The sequence below is a fragment of the Neopsephotus bourkii genome, unplaced genomic scaffold, assembly GCF_033783945.1.
Source record: "Neopsephotus bourkii isolate Nb327-2 ecotype Australia unplaced genomic scaffold, CSIRO-AGI_Nbou_v1 NB_1183, whole genome shotgun sequence".
Taxonomy (NCBI): domain Eukaryota; kingdom Metazoa; phylum Chordata; class Aves; order Psittaciformes; family Psittacidae; genus Neopsephotus; species Neopsephotus bourkii.
Genome location: NW_026901668.1, coordinates 2,693,367 through 2,709,901, shown reverse-complemented (window position 1 = coordinate 2,709,901; position 16,535 = coordinate 2,693,367). Strand labels below are relative to the sequence as shown.

At 40.6% G+C, this 16,535-nt stretch overlaps 1 protein-coding gene and 1 long non-coding RNA gene across 4 annotated transcripts in view; one reads left to right on the top strand and one right to left on the bottom strand.

The window, feature by feature from the left end:
• Nucleotides 1-1,682, bottom strand: part of RERG (RAS like estrogen regulated growth inhibitor) — a 105,798-nt gene extending 104,116 nt beyond the window's left edge. Inside the window, exon 1 of one of the 2 annotated variants that reach the window (XM_061363986.1) lies at nt 1,529-1,682. The gene's annotated coding sequence lies outside the window, so the exon portion shown is untranslated. The remainder of the gene's footprint in view (nt 1-1,528) is intronic. The other variant, XM_061363987.1, reaches the window with a different exon arrangement.
• On the top strand, nt 8-16,232 carry LOC133218003 (uncharacterized). 2 transcript variants are annotated; one of them, XR_009727028.1, is made up of 3 exons: nt 8-213; nt 5,228-5,322; nt 16,017-16,232. It is a non-coding gene; the product is annotated as an uncharacterized LOC133218003 (long non-coding RNA). The 2 variants fall into 2 exon arrangements; XR_009727027.1 differs by having other exon boundaries at nt 16,001-16,232.
• The last annotated feature ends 303 nt before the right edge of the window (nt 16,233-16,535 follow it).

Sequence of the window (16,535 nt, the reverse complement as noted above, 5' to 3'; positions counted from 1 at the left end):
TGAAGAAGAACACCACGAGGATGGAGCTGCAAGGAGCCAGGCTCTCCCTCACACACACATCCTTTTTAAACAGTCACGATAAGTGATGCTACATTCCCTCTTTAAATGTTGCTGTAACACTACTGACACATTTGGCACTGTTCATGCAAAACCCACCTTCAGCTTTCAAGCCCTTTCTGTCTGTTTCCCACTGGCACTGTAATTCTGAAAAAGGTACTTCACAATCTAAAGTATCTGCCTCCCAAGGTTCTTTACTCGTTCTTTCTCTTTCAGCAGCGATTGCTGATATTTACTGTATTTGCCTCAACTCCAATGAATTAGCTTTTGTTGAATGTCTTTAAAAGCCTTGAACACTCACTAACAGTGCCTGCAGATAGATGATCTTTCCTCGAGCCCTCCAGTTCCAGAAAGGTTTCAGTTACTCAGCTGCAGTTGCAGAAAAACCTCTAAGCACTTATACCTTACTCATTCTGCTAAACAAATCTGTACCCAGATGTTCTTTACTGCTCCTTGTTTAAACTGCCTCAGCTCAAACATTTGGCAAAGCGTGGGGTTAGAAAAAGGATGCCGGAATTTCTGGTAATACACTTTTAATGGACCATATGGGAATTATCTATATTCACAGCTTTGCTGCATGACCTTGAGCAAGTCATCTGACACTTCATATCCTTGATTTCTCTACCCTGGACAGTAAAAATATATAACATTACCTGTCACTGTAGAATGCTTTAAGATCTTGGGTGAAAAAATTACAACTGTGATGATGGAGCTGATCCTTCAGCCCTGACTAAAACATCAAAAATTTACTCTCCCTTTAAAACAAGGCAGAACTCTACTTTTGAATACAACCTGCTATGAAGGTCTGCTGTTGTCCTCTTCAGACGCAAATTCTAACAGTGCCATAGGAAGCTCTCTGTGTTAAGATTACCCACTCTACACCAAAATGCATTTCAAGTGTTTCTTGAGATAAAAGCTTAAAGCTTTTGCCTACTTAAAAAACAAAACAAAACAAAAAATAAACCAAAAAATAAAACCCAACAAACTTGCAAAGAGTAAAGACATCTTACATAGAGAAGAGTCCCAATTCACCTCTGAGGTCTTCATGGTCCTGATTTTGCCTAACAGTAAGTACCAGACCGCGCTCACTTTGCACGAACAGTTTGAAACGCAGAGCGCGTCCGGAGCTACAGCTGTATCACCTAGTAGGGTAGGTGGATGGGAAGGAGCACCAGTGTTTCCCGCCCACGAAACCTCCCGGTCTCCTGCCGGTACCCTGCCCGCCCCTCGCCGGTTGGTACCCTCTACAAGTAAGTCTATGTGGATATGCATTCATCACCGCCCGCCCCGTAACTTCGGGCGGCCTCTGCTCCCCGGCAGGTGCCGCCCGCCCGGCGCAGGGCAGCCCCCGCTGCTGCGAGCACCATCGCTCTGCGGCACGCCCGACCCCGAGCGCACGGGACACCGTGCCCCCACACCGCATCTTCCCACTCACGCTCCTCGCCGCACCCGTGCACAGCACCACGCTCACCTCCTTGCGCGCAGCCACCACCGCGGAGGCGCCGCGCTTGGCGCTGGAGGCGCGGCCCGTCCCCAGGCGCACACGCGCTCCCGGCGCTGGAGGCGCGGCCGCACAATGCGGAGAGGCCGCCCGGCTCCCTCCGCCCCCCCCCCCGGCTCCTGCAGCGCCCTCCGCCGCCGCGCGGCACTGCGGCGCCCCCTGCGGGCCGCCGGGCTCAGCACGGTGCGTGGCTGGAGTGCCGCTCTGAACTGCGCTGGGCCAGGCGGGACGGGGAGGAGCGGGCGAGGTGGAGCCGACCGACCCACCACTGTAGATCCCTGCCAGCGTCACCCGGTGCCCGGCACGGTCTCCGAGGGCAGCGAGCGCAGCCCTGTAATTCGGCGTGTTTGACGGTAATGCAGCCTTTAATTATGTGGGTCAACGGCTGCTGTTCCCACGCTTAAAGTTTGACTGATCTCTGGCTAGCCGGCCCGGCCACGTTTGCTCCACTTTCCACAGCTCAAGCACTCACTTTCTCTCACTTGCTTCGTGCTACTCAGCAGTAGCACCCTGTGTAACTAACTCTCCGCGGAGCCAGCAAGTATCTCCCCGTCCTAACAAGCCTACCAGCAAAGCAACAGTAAGGTTGGGGCCTCATCAAACCGCTTTCCAGTAGCATCAACCTTTAACACAGCACCCTTCCTCCCTGCATGCTAGCATGGCTTATAGCGAAGGAAAGCATTGTTATTTCAATTCGCAAATGGGGAAAGTGAATCGTGTAATTACATCAGGCCCTCCATGAGGCTAGTGTCACAACCAGGGATCAAGTTCTGAAATGATGGGACCAAATTCACCGGACAACTCTTCCTTTCTTGTTTATTAAACTACCCAGTAATGTAAAGATACATTAGTACCAGATGTGAGTCAGAGCTGGAAAGCACTTGAAGTTCACTAGATGTTCTTCCTCTGTTTCTCTTCCAGACCAGATCTGAATGAGATACAAGATGAGTAAAAGAAAAAGCTCTCCCCTCACTGTCTTTCTCAATGCAAAATTAAATAACAGTTGGATCAGAAAGGATCTTCCATAATCCAAGTCTCTTTACAAGAGCACAATAACCATTCAGGAGGTAGGGTGGCAGTCCTGTGGAGAGATGAGCACCTACCAATCATTCCCTCCACGCTGTGCCAGCTGCAGTCACTCTGGAGCAGATCTTAAAATAGTTGTACTGCATATCATTCAAAGGATAAAGAAATTAGAAGGCAGATGTGAAAGCAGTACTGTGGTTGATGCTTTACTTGTTAAAAGTAATGCTGAGGCCTTAAGCCTTCAGTCTCTGGTTTACATAATTTGGAGGGATTAGCTTTTTCCATCCTCCTAAGAGAGCAACTGGTGAGTGTCTTTTTTGCATCTGGGGAAATATGTGTTAGTCTCAAGGCCTGATGTTTGTTTTGTGTCTATGGAACTCACTCTGCATGGGGCTGTCAAATTAAATACAGTAACTGGCTTTTCCAAAGCAGCAGATAATATATGAGTCATTAAAAAACCTAGTGACTGTACAGTCAGTTTCTGCTGAAGTCTCTTACTGGTGCCAGGGCATACGAACTTAGTAAACACTGATCATGAACACAGCCAAAGATTTCAGATGGTTCAGACCCACAGGGCTGGTCCAGGACTACTTCATTTACCATTTGCTCTCTCTCTACGTGCTGTGCTTCTTATACATAATGTTGATGAGTTTGGGATTTTTTGTCCTATCCAAAGTGGGTTTTGAAGGCGTTAGGTTTTAGTCCTGTAGACCAAGGACTACCTTGCTTTGTCACAGGCAGTGGTTTGTTGGTATTTGGAGCTGATGTCATATTCTCTCAGTGGCTTTGCCACGTGTGCTGATCCTAAAATGTGCTCATGGGCTTATGAGATCAAGGTATTTCCCTATAAAGAACATCATGTTACTAACTGCCTTCTGTCTTCTAAAAATTTGGGAATAGAGATGCAAAACTGAAGGTACATGGGGTCTGATCCCAGAGGGGCTGTTAGGTTGGAGATGTTATCTGTTTATCATCAAACCCTTACTACTGGCTTAACATACTCACTCTGTATGCTTATGGTGTATTTTCTGGAGGTGTGTCTGTTGTGCAAGCCAAAGGCATTTGCTTCCTGAAAGGTGGGAGCGAGGACTGGTGTGACACTGCAGGCCTGACAGCTAACATATGAAGAAGACATATGAACAGGAAAGGAATGCTAAAGATGTGGATTTCCTTCTTCCCCACAAGCTGGAAATCCCATGAGATTTTGCAAGTTTCAATAACTTCCAGAACAAGATTCAGGCATAGGGTTTGATAAGACTCATGAGAGAGGACAAGAGGACAGAAACCTAATTTCAGAAGGTCACTTAAGAGCTTCTGAATCCTTTGGAAAGGAGTGTCATTTCATCTTCTGAACACCTTTGGGTAAACTGGGTCCAAGTGTCTAAAAACTGTAGAGCAGATCATGACTTGGAGAGGAAACGGATTCCTCTTGCACAGTTCCTACAGTAAGGAAGGGGTTATTGAGCTCATTACTACGGTCTGCTGATGCTGCAGAAGAGCAGCAGCAACTATTGTAGAGCAGAGCACACCTGGTCAGAGCTGGATCCTTGCCTTAAATAGCAACCCATCAGTGACTTGGTTTACTTTTTCACCCTTCCTTCCAGCACATCTCCACATATGATACTTAATAACTAGTAGAAAAAGTACCAAATAAATAACATGTTAACACAAATATTTGTAGCTATTACTGAAGGTTCACAGGGAAAGATTCGGATTGTTTTCTTCATTTTCACAGAATATCTTCCAAATGTTTTTGTGTTGGCTCTCAGCAATGTACATAAATCTGTTCAGTTATGCTAATCTAGTGCCGTAAAAAAACTTGCAACTTTGTCATTAAATTATGGATGAACTTTGCTGTTATTTTGGTTTGTAGTCAATATGAAGTATTGCTGTTTTAAATTAATACTGCATTTTCTCATCTTTTCCCCCATTTCTCATCAAACACAGAGTTTATAATGATGGGGTTTCTTGAGTATACGGTAAGGATTTATAACTTCTGTTTCTCTCAACTTTTTCCTCACTGTATAGAAAACAAATCAAATGCATATTTTTGAGATGCAGGCTTTGTTACTTAAGAAGCATTTATTTCTAATGTAGTAAATAAGACCACAATCCTGCAAATATTTGTGTTGAACATGGACATGGACACTCTTAACAGAGTGGCTAAAGAAGCTACAGCTTCCCCATTATTAGTATTACTTGAAGGTGGGCTGTGGAGTCACCTGCAGTCGCCTGCTTCAACATTTTGTTCCATTTGGCTTCACAAGGTGCCAAAACAAGGCAGCAGAGATGGACAAGGGATGCTTTTCACAGCATCTTGTGGATCTCACACATGCAAATGCCTCTGTGCTATGAACTAAAGCAGGCCTTCTGTCTCAGTTGATATTTGGTGCGTTTGCACAGAGACATGTAAATACACAGCTTGGGTTTCTTACATTAGCAAGATTTTTATCAGGTATATTTAATATTGCTATATGTGCAAAGCTGAGAATCACAATTCAGTAAGAACAATTGCTAAGTAGCCTATTGAAGCATAAACTCATATCTTATTACTCATGGCTAATGGATACTCTTCGTATTGCCTAAGGTAAAATGAATAAATTCTGCTAATTTGTGTTTCTTCTCACCTGTGCCATTTATTAGGTTGTGTCCTGACAGTCTGCCTTTAAAAATGGTCAAGCTGTGACTCCACGCTCACAGGAAGACAACAGTGACTGCACTGACTCCATCTCTGTTTGGTATGTCACTACTAGGTTTGCTTTTCTGGTATTCTTATTTCTCCCTCCACACTTACTCAGATCACAGAGAGATCCTTTAATAGGTTTTTGTTAATGTAAAATTAATCGCTGTATAACCCTAAAAGAAGGCAGCGTGACTGTAACTCTCTCATAATGGTTAAATACCTACTCGCTTTAGAACTGAAGAGGTTCAGTTTCTATTCCAAAGTAAGTTTGGATCGATAACTAAATCATCTACATAATAGCCTGCAGACTAATTAGTACTCCTCTGTATAAATATCTGGAGATATTTGTGTTATGGTTCTAATAAAGTACAGTTATAGAATTAAAAAAAAAACCCCAAACTGGTAACAGTTGCAACAAATTTTGCAACAAATGTGCAATACCAGACTTTACTAATGAATGAGTTACACTGATGTGTCATCCTAATTTCTTACAGATGTATTCGTGTTCTTTGAAAGGACCAGTGGAAATTGTCATAAATTAATTTGCTAATCATTTTAATGAATGCTAGCCCTTATTCTTCCTCAATGGTATTATAATTGCAATCTGGATTGCCGTAGGGACCCCACTGTAATTCATCATTGCTTCAGTGTTCAAATTCTCTGGTGGAACTAGATATTGGTGTTGACAACATCTGGAGTTTTATGTCTCTCATCTTCTTTATACCTCCTTCCCTCTGTTTAATCAAGAGAATGAGAAGGGGAAATTGCTGCTGGTGTTGATATCTTCAAGAAACTGAATGACTGCTAGGGCTTACGAGGGTGTCTAGACTTAGGCTGTAAGAGATACAGGCCTGTTCACAGAAGTGAGACTGAGGTACATCTGCTTTCAGCACACTGTAATGCCAGTTGTCATGGCATGCCCAGAAAGGCAGGAAGCCACATTTTCATCTTTCATTCTAAAGCCAACCAGTGGCTTTAGCAGGGAATGCCCTTCCAAGGAGAGTGTCTGCTGACCACAGTACATGTTTAAGTGTGATATATTCATTATATTATATATTACCCCATTTCTACCACTGGGACTGTTTCATGTTGTATAAAACAGTTCTGTACTTGTATCAAGGAGAGAGGTAATTTGTAGTGGTTTTCAAATAGGAATCTTTATCCATGCCTGATCAAAACCAGACTTGCTTCCTATCTAAGCCCTTCAGATGATAGTCCATTCTCAGGGATAGGGTTTAAAAAAGGTCATGGATACACTGCAAGGGAAACCTTGACTGTGGCCTATTCCTTAGCATAGACCATGTCTGCCTAGCCTTGCAGTGTGTGGCAATATGCTGCTTTGTGGGAATGTGACTATGGAAAATATCAGACACATCAACCTATGTCCTTTCTAAAATGGCCTGATAACATGTACAGCAAGTACTGTGGAAATAGTGGGCACAGCCAGGTGGCAGGGTGGGGATACACAATGCTGTCAGAGAGAAGAAATAGATGTAGCTGAAAGGGCTAATCCTGCAGCCCTGTGTCTAGGATGAAAAAAAAAGTGGCAATCCCTGACACAGACATTATTTACTCCCTTTTAGGAAAACACTGGGTGATAAAATGATAGCACTCTTCCTCAAAGCAATATGGTATTTTGGGGCAGGGTACAGTGCTGTGAGTTTGATTTATGTATAAGGCAATGAAGGAATTCAAGCAGCTTCAGACTTCTCTGTTCAGGGCACATCTGGTGAAGGAAATGAGGTCTTTCAGTGTTAAGGGAGCTAGTTGGAGCTCAGATACTGAGTATTTCTGTGCTGCTCTGTGGTTGTAGGACATGAGGTGATGGTGCTAGTAGATAATCTCTCCATGTCTGGAAATCATTATTGCTAATCAGTCTAGCTTTTGTATACTGATTATTGTTATTATATTTCTTGTCAAAATTTTTGTGAACTAAGCTTCAGGCAGCAACAAAGATCTTTAGGCACCATTTGTAAATGAGTGATTATCAAACCAATATAAAATTTTATTAGGACAAAATGACAGCCTCCAAGAAAATAGAGGGCAATGTTGTCAGACAGACGCTTGTTGTAAACCCGAATTTCTCAGCTCGTCATCCTTTCCAGTGGAGAAATTCTGAAAGAATGTATTTTAAAAAGCAACTAGTAGTGCCAGAATTTCAGAAACCTTTTAAGCACACATTAAATTTCCACAGACTCCCTGTTCAACTATAGGCAAAGCTCAAAGGATTTAGTAAGACAGCAGCAATTAAAACAGAGGAAAGGAATACCTAAGATTAGCTCTTTACTTAGGCTTCCTGTCTTCGTAAAAATATAAATCCCATGGAAAACAGTATAACATCATAATGGAGATTTACTAACCAAGCAGTAGCTATCTTATTTAAGCTGCTCATTATTCCACTATCCACTGATAGTGGAATAGCAGGAATACACTTAAGAGTACTCCTTAAGGAACACAATCCACTAATACCTGCGCTATCCCCTTTATTAGTATGGTATAATATTAATGTCTTTAAAAAATCCATTGAATATTTTGGGCTTGAGTCAAACAAAAGATTAAAATAATAAATGTCAAATTTTGAAATACTTAAAGCTAATACTTAAAATTAGTTTAATTTCATTTTGTTTTGGCTCTGTCCAGGAAAAAAGAATACCTACAGGAAACTCATAATTTAGAGCAATGAATGTAGCTGCAATATCCCTGCATGATTAAAGAACATTCTGTACAATGGCACATTGTTTTTTTCATTTGTTACTCAAGTTTTCTGCTTCAAGAATGAAATTGCACATTTTCTCTAACATTGCATAAGGTTATAGTTCAGCCATTTAATGTGTACACGCACAAAGCAAATGGGCACTGAGGAAAAGTACGTCAAGTGAAATAGATTAGTTACAAGAATTTCACAACAGTTTGGCTGGTGTTGGTTAAACTTATTCTAAACTGAGGTTCTTAAACACAAAGACCAGTGTTTTTTCCACAGTCAAGATGATTTCTGTTTACATCTGTTTGAGAACAGAGGTAATCTGGAGTCCTTGTAGCAAAGAAAGAAAGATTACTATTCTTCCATCGTGTTCCATATCTAGGCTGAAGCACCAAAACAACAACTCATTGTTGTCCTTGAAACAAAACAAGGAGATGTCAGAGGATTTGAAAGTGTCATGCACAAATCAGTGAATGGTGGTGTGTCTCTTTCCAGGTAAAGTAACTTTGACAAACATAGCATAAATGCTTGTAAATGTTAGTACTAACATAGGGTTCATAATTTTCTTACCTGAAAGTTTTGGTAAAAAACATTGTAAGATAGTTGTTTTTCAAATATTTCAATGTCTGTCTGGGAAGTCTTTAGGAGATCATGATATTCCTGAAGAATTCATAAGCACATTTTCTGAAAATCAGGCACCCAGAGTTGTCTGTTGCTTTTGAAAACACCACTCTTGTCTAAAATCACTGTTAATTGAATTAGTATTCATCTTCTGAGTGATTTAATTAGTGGATGCTGACGTATCTCATACCAGTTTGATGTTCAGAGAACCATGATTCAGTATTTTGTAAACACTAGTTCCATATTAGATGTTTTCAAGGGAGCAGTCAAATTGAGGTAGCCCATACCATCCCCCTCCCATGTGATGTCTGCGTGTTCACGATGCTCTGCATTTACTCTTAGCCATATAAGTGCATTGGAGCAAGTTTTCTGTTGGTTTTAAAACTGCAGATTACTGTTTATTGTAACCTCTCATGATTCAGACAACAGGCTGAGACACAGCCTGAATACGGCATGATCATATGCAGCAAATCTATTACTGGAAAGTGGGAAAAAGTATCCCTAGCTGTGGACAGTGTCTAACAGCTAGTGTCTCCATTCTGTTAATGGTATCCTCTTAAAAACAGCTATGGGTGGGCAGATTGTTTCATTTATCTTTAGCCATTTAATACACATCCATCTAAGCTACTGATCTAACTTCCTGCAGTACAGAGAGTTACCTCTAACAGGCAGTTCATCATCTCCTTCTCCAAAGGCATCTTGGAAGCTCCAATGTTTCAATACAACCTAACAACTTACTACAATAATCTGCTTCCAGCAGCCCTTCTCATATCATATAGCTGGAGGTTGGTCACAGGCATCCTTTTATAGTCAGAATGGCTATTTTGGTGAGATACATTGAGTCCAGTGAATTCTTTTCCCCCCCCCCAGTTGTAAAGTGATTTTACTTGAGTAGTTCAAACACAGCCATTTCCTATTGGTCAAATAAGTCCTATTTCCAGATAAAGTCTTGAAGGTTTTGTTCTACAGATCCATCCCTATAAAGTATATTTCTCAAGAAGTGACTGCCCCACAGGGCTTTTCTCCAGGAGTTAAAAACCTGGCATTCATATTCTACATATGTGCCTTCCCAGGCAGCTCTGTGACTGTCATTCTTGTTATCACAGAAAAAATGAATAAAGAATACATATAATATCACAGAAGAAATGTATCACAGAGAAACGTATAAAAAATACATATAATTATGGAACAACCTTGCATACAGTTTTGGTCTACTGACAATTGTTTCATTTCAGGACCACAATAAACACATTCTGGAAAGTTTCATATGTGTCATTCCTGAACACCTTCTCACACATGAAACTGTCTCTTTGTCTCAGCTTCTGGATTTGTCTTCCTCCAGCTTGTGCAATAAGAATAAATAAAAAGATAGCCTAACCACTGTAACTGTGAACTAAGATCTGCCTGGCTTTGTTATAAGACTGAGGCAGTGACCATCATCATCTGCAGCTACATAAAGGGCTTGATTGCTCTTTCTCTTGAGCCTGAATAGGAAAGAGATCTTGTTTTTAAGGAGATCCACTATTGTCCTCAGTACTAAACCCACTATTACTACACTGGCAACTACAAGCCTTTCAGCAAAACAACTGCCTCCAGATGCACACAACTATTTAACATGGGTTTCAGGGTGGCACCTCTTGAAAGGCACAAACTAGCAGTCTGTATTTAGAGATTTGAATTCTTAGGCTGAATGAAACAGAGATATTTTCCCCTTTAGGTTTTCTGGGGGTGCCATGGTGAGAGGAATGCATTTTTATGTCTTTTTTAAGTCAGACAGCATGTGCATTACATGGCCCTGTGCCATCTGCATCATTAAGCCACTTTCTTCCTTGACTTGTATTCATCTCGTAAGCACCAAAACTCTAACTATCCAGCCAAACTAAAAATAACCTCTGAAAATAGTCCGATGTGAAAATGTTTTCCTTCCAAGACAGAAAGCAACCTACTTTTTGCAGTCCTTCTCCTGTGTTAAAACACCGATTAAGTTACTGGTTACTGACAGTACCAAGAAACTGAAAGAAACTAATTGCTTGCGAGCTACTTCTGAATCACAATTAGAGAAATGTCATGTAGATGCAGCTTTGAACTATCAAAACACTGTTAGACCAACTATATGGAAGAAATATACTGAGCTCTTAAGATAACAATGGTTATGCATAGAAATTTCCCTAATGGAGTGCAAATTTATCTCTCCTTTCTTTGATTTGTGCCAGGTGTTGAACATTCATCATATATTTTTAATAGTGTTCCTGATCTTTTTCATTTTTCACATGACGAATTGGAAGGTTGTGTTAAGTGATCAAAAATTTGCAGAGCAAAACTAACCCTAGCAATGTGTTTGTTCATTAAATCTTTCTTTCTATGTATAATTCAGCTTGAAAAAATTTAATATGTTAAAAAAAAGTATACCTAAAAATAAAAAGGAGAAAGAATCACTGCAATAGTTTTACCCTGTAAAGCTAAACCAAAACTGGGGGTATGGATTCATGATTTTAGAGGGCTTTTATTTTAGGAACAGAGACTCATCTGAGTGCCAGTATGCTGCCAGTGAGGAAAATGAAGGAGTCCTCCAGGTAACTCAAGATACCTGCAGAGCTTGACTTCTGGGTCATATAACTCTTAAGAGCAGCATCTCCTAATCACTGCTTTCAAAGGGAGCAAAGATGTTCAGCTTCCCTGTGTAAAATCAATTTCTTAGAATTAATCCCTTTGCCTGTTAAGACTTATGACTCCCCCAGCTGCCTTTCCACTCATGTGCAATGTAAGGAGATAGTATGTAGGGATTCAGGCTTGTAGAACTGTTTATTAATGGCTACGTCAACCACAAATGGTTGTTACATATGAACTCAAATTGGTCGGAAAATGATCATTGCATACTGTGGGTGGTGTAAGGCTTTGAAATGTGATAGCCACCCAGCTCCTGGCACAGGAAATAGTTTTTTAGATAGGGGCCTTACCAAAGCTCTTTGGATCTTTTCGTTTAATACACGGGAAAAACAAAACAAAAGACCAGACCATTAATGGCTTCTTTGTAATCTGTTGGTGTCGCATCTCAAACTGATGAGACTGTAGCAGAACAGCACTGGAGCTCTGTAACCAAATCACAAGAAATGCTTTCCTTCTGTTATTTAGGGCCATAGCAGTAGCTAAGCGAACATTTCTAAAAAGAAGTGGGGTGAAGAGTCTTCAGATCCTGTCTGCCTGATTTAATACCTAACTCTGAAAAGCTTTATTAATCCAGTGCAATGAACTGGGGATATCTGAAATGTTTGTTTATAATAGGGTTTCAGTGACTGTGTTTGAATTATATTTACTAAAAGCCTTTCTGCTTGGTGCACTTGGTCTCAGACAACAACATTTACATTTAAGCACCACCATTAAATCCAAGGTCCTACATCTAAGGTTTTATTGCAATGACTGTAACAATCACTGAAATGCAGAAAGGATATTCTCATTTCTAGATATCTAGTCTATTGGGTGGTAGAATTCACCCATGCACTTGTTGTTTTAGAAAGTAATTGTAATTTTTATCCTCTTTTTTTGTCATGGACTAAATAAGGCACAATATTTATGGTCTGTTAGCCCATGGTTAGGTAATACAGGTACAGATTGGGGGATTACAGAGCAGGTAAAGTCACTGCTTTGATTGAAGCTCATTTTAGCATGCATATACTAAATTTGGAAGAGTATAGACATCAGCACATCCTAGTGCGAGGATGACAACCAAATATATGAGTTATTCAACATCATTCTATGTGGTCACATACACCTGAATAGTCTGGAGCTTGTCTGAACTTGGAGCTCATCAGAGTTAGATCCCAAAAGTCAGTACTTGGATGGGTGCTGTGGGCTTCCAGCTGACACAAAGGGAGAAAAAGTTCAAGCTGAGGACATTCAGACTTAGAAAAGGCTACCCAGAGAGCTTGTGGACTCTGTCCTTGCAAACTTTTAAAACACAGCTGAAGAATGCTATGGGCAGCCAGGTCTGTGTTCAGTGCTGAGCCTGCTTTTAGCAGAAGGCTGAGCTAGGGGACCTGCTGAGGTGGCATCCAACCTGAATTATTCTAGTACTCTGTGGTCTGAGGTTGAATTTTATGTATCTCAATGCAGTTATGTATTTTTTGTTGATTGTATGCTTACATGAGTTGATTGTAACGGTAATGTTCATTGATAATGATAATCGTATCATTAAAAAAGAGGTCTCATTTTCTGGCATGACTAGGAAAAAAGGTTCTTCATAGATTATCTAAAGATAGCACTAATTGCCATAAGGCTGACATTGTTTATGCATAGGAAGACTTTCCACTAGTGGCTCATTATAGACTATAAGATACTCAGTAGCCTATAAATGATGTAAATAATAAAAATAGCTGTAGCATAGCTTCCTAGGATAAAAGGGTGGGGTTTTTTTCTTTTTTCACTTTCTCTTTGAAAACTATAAATTGCTAAACCCATGAGCAGATTTGTGATAGAAGCTGAGTGGCCTGGAGTATTCTCAATTCACAGAAATTACACAATACAGGCATCAAATAAAAACTTTGCTTTCCAAGATTCACCCACAGCTAAAAAGTTTGGTCTAGTCATGCTGGACTTAAAGGTCCTTGTTTCTCTAACAATATATTAGTTCTTCTTTCAGCTGGAAAAGCCGTTACCAGGTATTCTGTAAGGACATGCTTTTCTTTTTAGTCACTGATACCTTCAAAACAGGTAAACTCAAATGTGTCCAAAGTTGTCTGTCTCTCCATTGTTGAAAAAGGCCTAATTCATTGTCTCCTTAGTTATTCTGGAGACGTGAATGGTTGAGAATGTAAAACATCCAATGTTTTCCAAATATTAGAAGAATATACAGACTGCGGAAATGTGCTGAAAATTGATCCTCTGAAGGCAAGTACCAAAAGGTAGTAGAGCTTTTAGTGCCATGGCTTCATAGTGCATCAGATTTCCAGCTTTTCTGTATTTCATATTAATGAGAGCAAACATGAGTACAGGGTATTTTTCTCACTATGGGATTCTTGTGTGGGCCTAGGAGTTCCTGCTGCATGGAGCTTTTCCCCTGCAAAAGCTGTAAGTCTCAGCCTCCCCCATCACTTATGCAGCTCATAAAAGGGGCAGAAATAAGGGAGAGGGTCCTACTGTGCCATCCCAGCCCATCTAGGAAATGGAGCGGGTATGAGCATACAGGCAGACTGGCTTTGATGACAGGTGGGCTGAATTTTGACCTTGATTTAGGTATTTTGCAGCTGTACTGCTCTTTAGTGGTGCCAGTGGGTTAGAGCTCACTTTTGCAGGGACTATCTACCCCTGAAGCAGGGATCTTTGCCAGTAGGCATGTTTTGCTGGTTACTTATAGCATTAATTAGTCTTAATGGCTTTGGGAACATGTTGGTGGGAGGAATGTGCTGGTTAGGTGGATTATCTGCAACAATGGCAAAGTCCTTCAGGGTGAGGCTTGGTGGAAAAGGCTGTGTTCCAAAGGAGAAATAATGGTTTGCATCATATAATTAAGAAATGTATCACTGAGTATACATGCAGTGAAGGTGAAGTAAGTAACCTTTTGGATAGATTAATTCTGACATTTCATCTTGTTCAAGTTCTTTTAGCCTTTTTTTTTATATAATGTATTTAAACAGCACACAAAATAGGTGCTTGATCTGTACAGAAAGACTGTAATAATAAAATACTTTCTAGACAGAGTGTCCCAGTTTCAGCTGGGATGGTATTAATATTTTTCTTCGTAGCTGGTACAGTGCTGTATTTTAGATTTACTGTGAAAACAATGCTGATAACACACCAATGTTTTAAGTAGCTGTTGTTAAGTAGCGCTTACCCTGATCAGGGACTTTTCAGTCTCTCATTCTTTGCCTTTGAGGAGGGGCACAAGAAGCTGGGAAAGGCAGACAGGACACCTGACAAAACTAGCCAAAGGGGTATTCCATACCATACAACATCATACTCAGTATATAATCTGAGGGGGGTTGGATGGGAGCCACTGATTAATGCTTGGGTCAGGCTGGGCATCAGACAGTGAGGGGCTAGCATCATTTGGGTTTCTTGGGTTTTACTCCTCTCCCTCTTTTTCCTATTGTTGTTGTTGTTATTATATTTTACTTTTATTTCCATTATAAACTGCTCATATCTCAACTCAGAGGTTTTACTTTTTCTGATTCTCTTCACCATCTCACTGAGGGGGCGGGCAGCAAGCACGCAGCTGTATGGTACTTAGTTGGCAGCTGGGGTTAAACCATGTCAGAGGGACAATTTAAACCAGTTTGGGAACTGCAGTTTCTATGCAAGGCAGCAGCATTCTTTGAAGGAGTTGCACCTCGTAAAGGTGCCACAGCAGTGTTCTGCAACATTTACCTGTAGGAAGGGACATGGACAATCAGATATTTAGTGATAGTTCTTAAAAGAACATTAATAGAAATTAACACTTCTAAATACCTTTAGGGATCCATTCTTTACTTTCTGCTTAAATTAGACTACACCCAGGCTCCAGAACCTGGAAATAGTTTTTAGGTTTCCAGGCTAAGTGCGTGTCCAGATGTATTTTGATGCAAGTCAAGGCGAGACCCCAGCATGCACCCGCAGTCACTGTCTGCCTCACTTCCACAAAAAGGCAGCTGGGAGCCACCTGGCAGCAACATGAAGCATATCTTCTAATATTTCCACAAATTAGTGCAAATGTAGCCCCCTTGTTCCTAAAGTTGGGGACTTGTGCTGACAGTGGAAACGACTGAATTATTCAGGATACCACTGATCTGCAATGAGATGTTCTTGACATATTTCACTAACTCTTAAAATACACCTATGCAGTGGCCAGCTCAGCTTGCTTTTCTTGCTGGAGGTTGTGTCACTGCATATGTTTTTGTTAAAATACACCCTGAAGGAAAGATATGCACAAGATAATATTAACGTTTACAAAGAATTAACATGTCATAAATATCATAAACTTCCACCAAAGCAGATTCTTTTCTGAAGGATAGTGTAAAAATCGTTAATTACATTGACATCAGCCAGAAGTATTCTTTTTTTTCACAGAAATATTGTGCACTTGCACAATAACCACTTGGTTTTTTGTAGGTTAGTCAAGTAGTAACCCTTTGAAAAAGACCAGCTAAGTGCCCAACACATTAAAGCAAAACAGGATTAGTGAATTATTTACTGCATTAGGAGCAATTTGTATTTACAGTAAAAATACAAGATATCTAAAATTATAGCACTTCTACTGAGATGGAAGTAGGAACAGTGTGCTTAGGATCATTTTGTCTTAAAGCTAACTTGGACTGCATTTGTTGTTTGTTAGATTAGGCAAGATGTATTTCAGCTGGTAAAGAATGGAGGTTTTGTCAGATGATGCACTTTCCCTAAATCATGATTGACTCTGAAAGGATTTGCTTTGCTTTTTATGCAGTTTTTCTATTACACAGCCTGTCTGAGACAAGTTTTGACCAGCTTTGCAATGAGATGTGATTACTTTCTACTGCTCAATTTAACTGCAAAAATTGCTGTGAGCTGCAAATCCACATGGTGAAGTTCAGACTGAGTTACTGTCAGAGCTATGGAGAGAAACTTCATGGAAGTCAAGAGACTCCTTCTCTTGTTCTGCGTCCTTTTGAGGAGGCAGGAAAAGAGCAGATTTAGCCCATCAAGATGGAATAAGTAGCCTGTGGACATTATGTTATTCAGAAATATGTGTCAAATAATTTTAATCTGAGAAAAACATGGTAAGAATGCATGTGAGTTGAAGACTAGAGCAATGTGAAGGGCTGACATGTTTTGAATTCAACTAGAGTAAAAGAAAACAGAATTTTCCAACACCTCATACTTGAATGAGCATTTATTCCCTAGTATACCACAGATTTCTGACCCACTGAATTTAGCCAGAAATATTGTGAATTTATGTTTTTGAAAGACTTGTTGCATCTAAAAGTTTATCATCTCCCGTA